The sequence below is a fragment of the Macaca nemestrina genome, chromosome X, assembly GCF_043159975.1.
Source record: "Macaca nemestrina isolate mMacNem1 chromosome X, mMacNem.hap1, whole genome shotgun sequence".
Lineage (NCBI taxonomy): Eukaryota > Metazoa > Chordata > Mammalia > Primates > Cercopithecidae > Macaca > Macaca nemestrina.
In genome coordinates, this window is record NC_092145.1 from 143896539 (window position 1) to 143902517 (window position 5979).

The window sequence follows — 5979 nt, forward strand, 5'->3', positions numbered from 1 at the left end:
CCTCTAACTTATTTTGAAAAGCAATTCTCAATAGGAATTTGTAAGTGACCTTATAATTACAGACCTTTTGAAGGCTATGATAGCTTTACATCAGTGTCAGTTTCCTCTTTGTAATAATCAAACTAAACAATCTTGCTGTACCTCATAAATATGTATTCAAAGGCATATTTTCTGACTGATATACCCATATGCCATCACTGAGGGCCAGAGAACATGTTACAGATTTGAAATTTGTGCCCTTAGGTCTTTCAGCATAGTACAATAATGAAGTAATTTACATTCAGCCACAGTTATATTGCAAATTTCCAATTTACTAGGGAATTCTACTTTCAAAAACCATTACTGATCCTCTTAAAAGTGAAGCATGGTTTTGTTGTGGTTATTTTCCTGCCTCCTCTTAATGCTAAGCTAACCCCCTTTCACTTTGTTTGTGATGCTAGGGCTGGCACTGCAAACTGCTTTTCCCAAACTCCCTTGCTGGTTGCCTTCCTGTTAGGTTCTGTCAATGGAAGGTTCTGATGGGAGATTGGAAGGGGTGAGAAGGGTCTTCTTGCTGCCAACTCCTATCAACAGATGCCCAACACACATGGCTCCAGCCTCCACTTTCTTTCAGTCTTCCCAGCATCACCATACCACATAGCTGTCAGCACCAACCAGCCACACCTTCCTTGGTGATCTGAGTCTCAGCCGAGTAGTACACTTTTCAGTTGTCAGAGCAATGACTGTGGGGAGTGCCAGCCAGCAGGTGAAGTAGCTGATATGTACCCAATTCTCGGTATTGAATCAGCTCTATGTGAAATACTTAGCATAGCTTTTGCCTTACAGAGTGTTGTAGCTTTCTTATACAATTGCAAGAACAATTTTGCGAATTTTTTAGTATCATGTCTGTGTCCTCTCCAGCTACAAAGGTCATGTTCCTTATTCGGGATAATCTGTGGTTAAATTCAGAACTTGGAGAGAGAAGGGGGTAGGTTTGTGCAAATATCAGATTTATTTGATGGTAGGCAACAAATGGACACAGGCTAACTTAAGCAAAAAGGAAATCCATAAAAGCTACAGAGGAGCTTTGCGCAGTGGCAGTATCATAGCCAATGAGGTTTATCTGAGGCGCGATTATTGCTAATTGAAAAGCTACGTAGGAGCTCACAGAATCAAAGGAGCCAACTTGGAAAGGGTAGGAACCAGAGCCATTCCAGAGATCCAGGAAGCAGGAATCAATGGACTTGCACCTCCAGGTGTTTCACCAGCATGAATCTATAGAATTCACATTCCAAGAAGGGTGTTGCCCACTGGGGTCGGGCGCCCTACCTTTTAGCTGGTGGAGAGTTGGACATCCTGATGGACAGTCCTCCCAAACTGTAATGGATTAAGGAAGAGTAGTTCACTCAAAAGAACTCCAGCATGCTGTTTCCTGGAGAAGGAAAAATGGATGGTGGCCAGAAATTACAACAAACGTACACTACAATGAATTTCAGAAGAGGTCTTCAGCGGTAAATAAGAATGCATTGTATATGAAAACTTTGAATAAAAGAACATTGTGCTTGGAGTGAAACACTCAGGGCTATATGTCTACAAGAAGATTCTACAGTTAGGAGAAATAAGTTTTAGTGATCTATTCTACAGAATGGTGACTATAATAAATAGTAATGTGTTATATATTTCAAAATTGCTGAAAGATATATTTTAAATGCTTTCACCACAAAAAAATGTTAACTATGAGAGGTGATGAATTTGTTAATTAGCTTGATTTAATCATCTCACAATGTAAACATATATCAAAACATCACATTGTACCCCATACATTTATATGATTGTGATGTCCATTAAAAATAAAATTTAAAAAAGGTTTACATGCGAAGCTTTCTTATTGATGCTTATGGATTGGGACAAGCCTAAGAGGAGTTTCTTGTTCATTATTTTTCATTTGACAAATATTTATTTACCACGCCCCAGTGATTCTAAGCCTAAGCCTCAGTGATTCTGGTCTAGGTCATTTCCTTTATTCACTGTCCCCAATGCAGAGCTCAAGTGGCTGAGCCTCAACAGCTAGCAACAGGGTAGGTTGGTCTTTTAGAAGTCCAGAGGGACACCCCACAAAGGTTACGTATTAACACATTTGTAAGTATAAAACAGTCACTTCACTTTACCTAATAAAATAGCACAATAGTCAATGCAAACAAAGTACAAGTTCAAAGAACAGTGTGTTTTCTATTATAATAATTTTCCTTCAACTCCCTCTCACACAACTGCATTAAACAATATTTTAAATTACTTAGAATTTTACCGCATTAAGACAACTCTTCATTTGTATTACTCCGACATTTTTTTTCTAAAATGCATGCGTTTTTTCTATTGATATGAGCATTATGCGTCCAGTGGAAAAAATGTTAAAATAGGGCAATATATGAAGAATAAAATAACAATATACTAGTATCAAGAGACAATGGCTATTAATATCTTAGTGTATTTTCTTCTGCTCCTAATAATGACTGGATGAAAACAATTTGGCCAGAAACAAAATTGGTATTCGTTATGCTCCTCTTTTGCTTGTATAATTTTCAGATCTTTCTGTAACAAGCTTTGTTTTTGTAATAAGAAAACAAACAATAAAGGAGAGTATAAAAGAGCAGGATCTCTGTATGTCTTGTTCATCCAGCTAGCTGCAGTTTCCAGAACACTGTTTGGCTCACAGTAGGTACTTCAAAAAATTTTTTTGAATGGCTAAAACTTTTTTGCCCCCAACCTAGTGAACCATAGTTGCTAATGAACATGGAATCACTCTGCAGGTATGTCTGGGTATTATGTCTCTGATTCCTTTTAGTAAATAGTTTATTCTATCCATAGGATCACTTTTGCTGTCTTAATATAAGACTGATTAAATTCAAATTCCAACTCCAGCACTCACTAGCTATGGCACCTTGGCAAGAAACCTCACCACTCTGGCTCAGCTTCCTCATCTGGTAAGCACAGGTCCAGGTGCTGAGGGTGCAACAAAACAAGAATCCTACCCTCTAATTTACATTCTAGTGTGCAAGAAAAAGCCTGTGGACAAACATCTGTCAGATGGCGATAAGCGATAAGCACTGTGAAAAAACAGAAAATAGAGTAAAGGGAATAGAAGGTGATTACCTGTGGGGGTGGATGGGGGCATGTTGCTATTTTATAAAGGGTAGTCGGGAACAGCTAAAGGTTTAAACACTAGGCCCAGCATGGTGGCTCATGCCTGTAATCCCAGCACTTTGAGAGGCCAAGGTGGGCAGATCCTTGAGCTCAGGAGTTCAAGACCAGCCTGGGCAACACGGTGAAACCCTGTCTCTACTAAAAACAAAACAAAACAAAATCTGGGAATGGTGGCCTGTGCCTGTGGTCCCAGCTACTCGGGAGGCTGAGGTGTGAGGTTCACCTGAGCCCAGGAGGTTGAGGCTGCAGTGAGCTGTGATCGTGCCACTGCACTCCAGCCTGGGTGACAGAATGAGAGCCTCTTTCAAAAGAACAAAAAAAGAAAAAAGAAAAAAGAAAAAAAAAGAAAAAGAAAATAAAAGAAAAAGGAAAGAGAAATTTTAAAAATCATAGTATAGTGTTTTTCAAACTTCAAGTTGTGACTAAGCTCAATCATGAAGTCCATTTAGAATTTGCATTTTTGGAAAAATGAAATAAAATTCATCCCTTTCTTGTGTGTGTGCACCTGTTTGTGCCTTACTCTATTAGCTGAGCACAGAAGAGACAAAAAGAACAACCCCAGAAAAGTGCCAGAAAAGATTAGGACCAGAGCTAAGAGGTTGGGGAGAAAGGCAAACCCAACAGATAAGCAATACAAGAGAGAAAACATCACTTTTTTTTAATTCAAAAAAAAGTAGTTGATGGAAAAAAGGCCAAAAAAAATTAAATAGAATTGACAGATTCAATTTAACAACAACAAAAATGCAAAACCAATGAAATATGCTGTACATGATACCTTCGGATTAAATGCATGATAGCGTGTGAATATTCTCAGAAACTCCCAAAATATTTGTTCCGTATTTCCTTCTCTGACCTTCACTGAGGTCAACAGTATCAAGATTTTAAAGCCACGTCGTCTGGGAAGGTTTCTTTTCTTTCAGTCCTTCAAACATTTCTTTTAATAGGTTTTGGAAATCATGCCTACTTATCAGAAATCAGTACACTGTATTAAAGGGATACAAATCATCTCCCAAGCCGCCTCTTGTTTTGCACACGAGGTTCTCTTTGAAGCAGAGCCATAAGGTACAATTATTCTAGAACAAGGTGGGCAAACTACAGTCCTCCGACTAAATCTAACCCACCACGTTTTTGTATGGCCCTCGAGCTGAGAATGGTTTTTCCGTTTTCAAGCGGTTGAAAAAAAGATTTTGTGACCCTGAAAACGATTTCAGTGTCTGTAGTTTTATTGGAACACGGCCAAATGTATCCACATTTTCCACGGCTGCTTTGCGCTACAACGCGACAGAGTCGAGCAGTTGCCCCCGAAGCCTAAAATATTTACTATCTCGGTCCTTTTAGAAAAAGTCTTGCCAACCAGCGTCCTAGAATATGAGGGCTGTATTGCTTAAACACCCTTCCAACTCTTTTCCCTCTCCAGCCACCCCCTCAGCCTTAGGCACTAACAAGATTCTTTGACCCGGCATAGGGGGAGGGCGTTATAATAATGAACTGTATTGTATCGGAAACAAGACAGTAAATATCTACAGAAGGGAATGTGTGACTGGTTCTGCCACTGACTAACGTCTGGGTTTGCGTCCCGGTCAGAAAAGTGGGCATGACAGCGGCATCTGCAAGATAGCATCTGAGCATGAAGGCACTTGGAAAGGTATCAAGGCAGCAAATGTTCCGGGGGTGCTTTTGCAAGAGGAGCCTCTCTCGGAGCTGGACGTACACTTCGGTTCCCTTTGCACGCAGGCACCTTGGTCGCCTCCCCCAACTCCGTCCCCTCTGCTCCTGGCCCTCATTTTCTTTTATTCCCTTTTTGGCCTTGCAGCCAGTTTTCTCCTCCCCCGATACACTCCCCAGGGGCTACGAAGTTCCCGAGCAGAGCATGGCTCAGGTAAGCAGGCCCAGGGCAGTTCAGCCCTGCTCTCTCCAGCTCCGCCAGCTTGGGGTGGGGTCGCCCGGGGACCCCTGCAGGTGACAAAAATGACTCAGCAGGGGCCGGGGCTGGGATGCGAAAGGAATGCCAGTGCTGGAACAAAATCCCCTGAAGCACGAAGAGGCCTCAAACCATCATCTTAAGGACCCAAACATCGAACAAATTAAAATGTAACAATGTAAATCGGTTTCGGCCCGCCGGCGGCCTGTGCCGCTACAGGCTGCACATTTAGCCTAACAAGGCGGCCCGGCGGCTTTTGCAGGCAAAAAACGCCCGCGGCCTCTCCAGAAGCTCTCTTCCCTCTGAGACCAGCCCCACCTCGGCCCGACCGGGCCCCAGGAAAGGCCAGTCGGCTGGAGGAGAACATTTCAGGGGTGCAGAGAATTGCATGTCCGTGATTATCAGGGAGACTTTGAAGGCACAGTAATCTCTCGAGAACAGGAACCATTTTCCCCTCTTGCTCTGAGATTTTGCTTGGCTAAGCGGCAGCAGCCTCCCTGCCCCCCTCTCACCCCCACCACCGCTGCCGCTACAAGCAACCACGCCCCGCGGGCCCCAAGGCTAGCCGCCCCGGGGCTCGCGGCCCCCGCTCAGCCGGCCAGCCGCGCCTCCATCCACCCCACCCTCGCGCGCCCCCATCCGCCCCGCCCCCTCGGGCCCTCATCCGCCCCGCCCCCGCGGCCCCCATCCGCCCCCGCGGCCGGCCCTGGGAGCACCGGGCGAGCCCTCGCGCCTGCGCATCGCCAACTTCCTGCCGCGGCACGCTCCGCCCACCCCCAGAAGCCCGCCTCCGAACGCCGCGTGAAACCCGCCCGCCGCGCGTCATTGGTCGCGGCGCTGGAGCCGTTGGCTCCCAGACCCGCCTCTCCGCCTCCTCT

General features: G+C 44.4%; 1 pseudogene; it reads left to right on the forward strand.

The window, feature by feature from the left end:
• The first annotated feature begins 1062 nt into the window (after nt 1-1062).
• On the forward strand, nt 1063-1131 carry LOC112426015 (U4 spliceosomal RNA; annotated as a pseudogene).
• Nucleotides 1132-5979: the final 4848 nt, after the last annotated feature.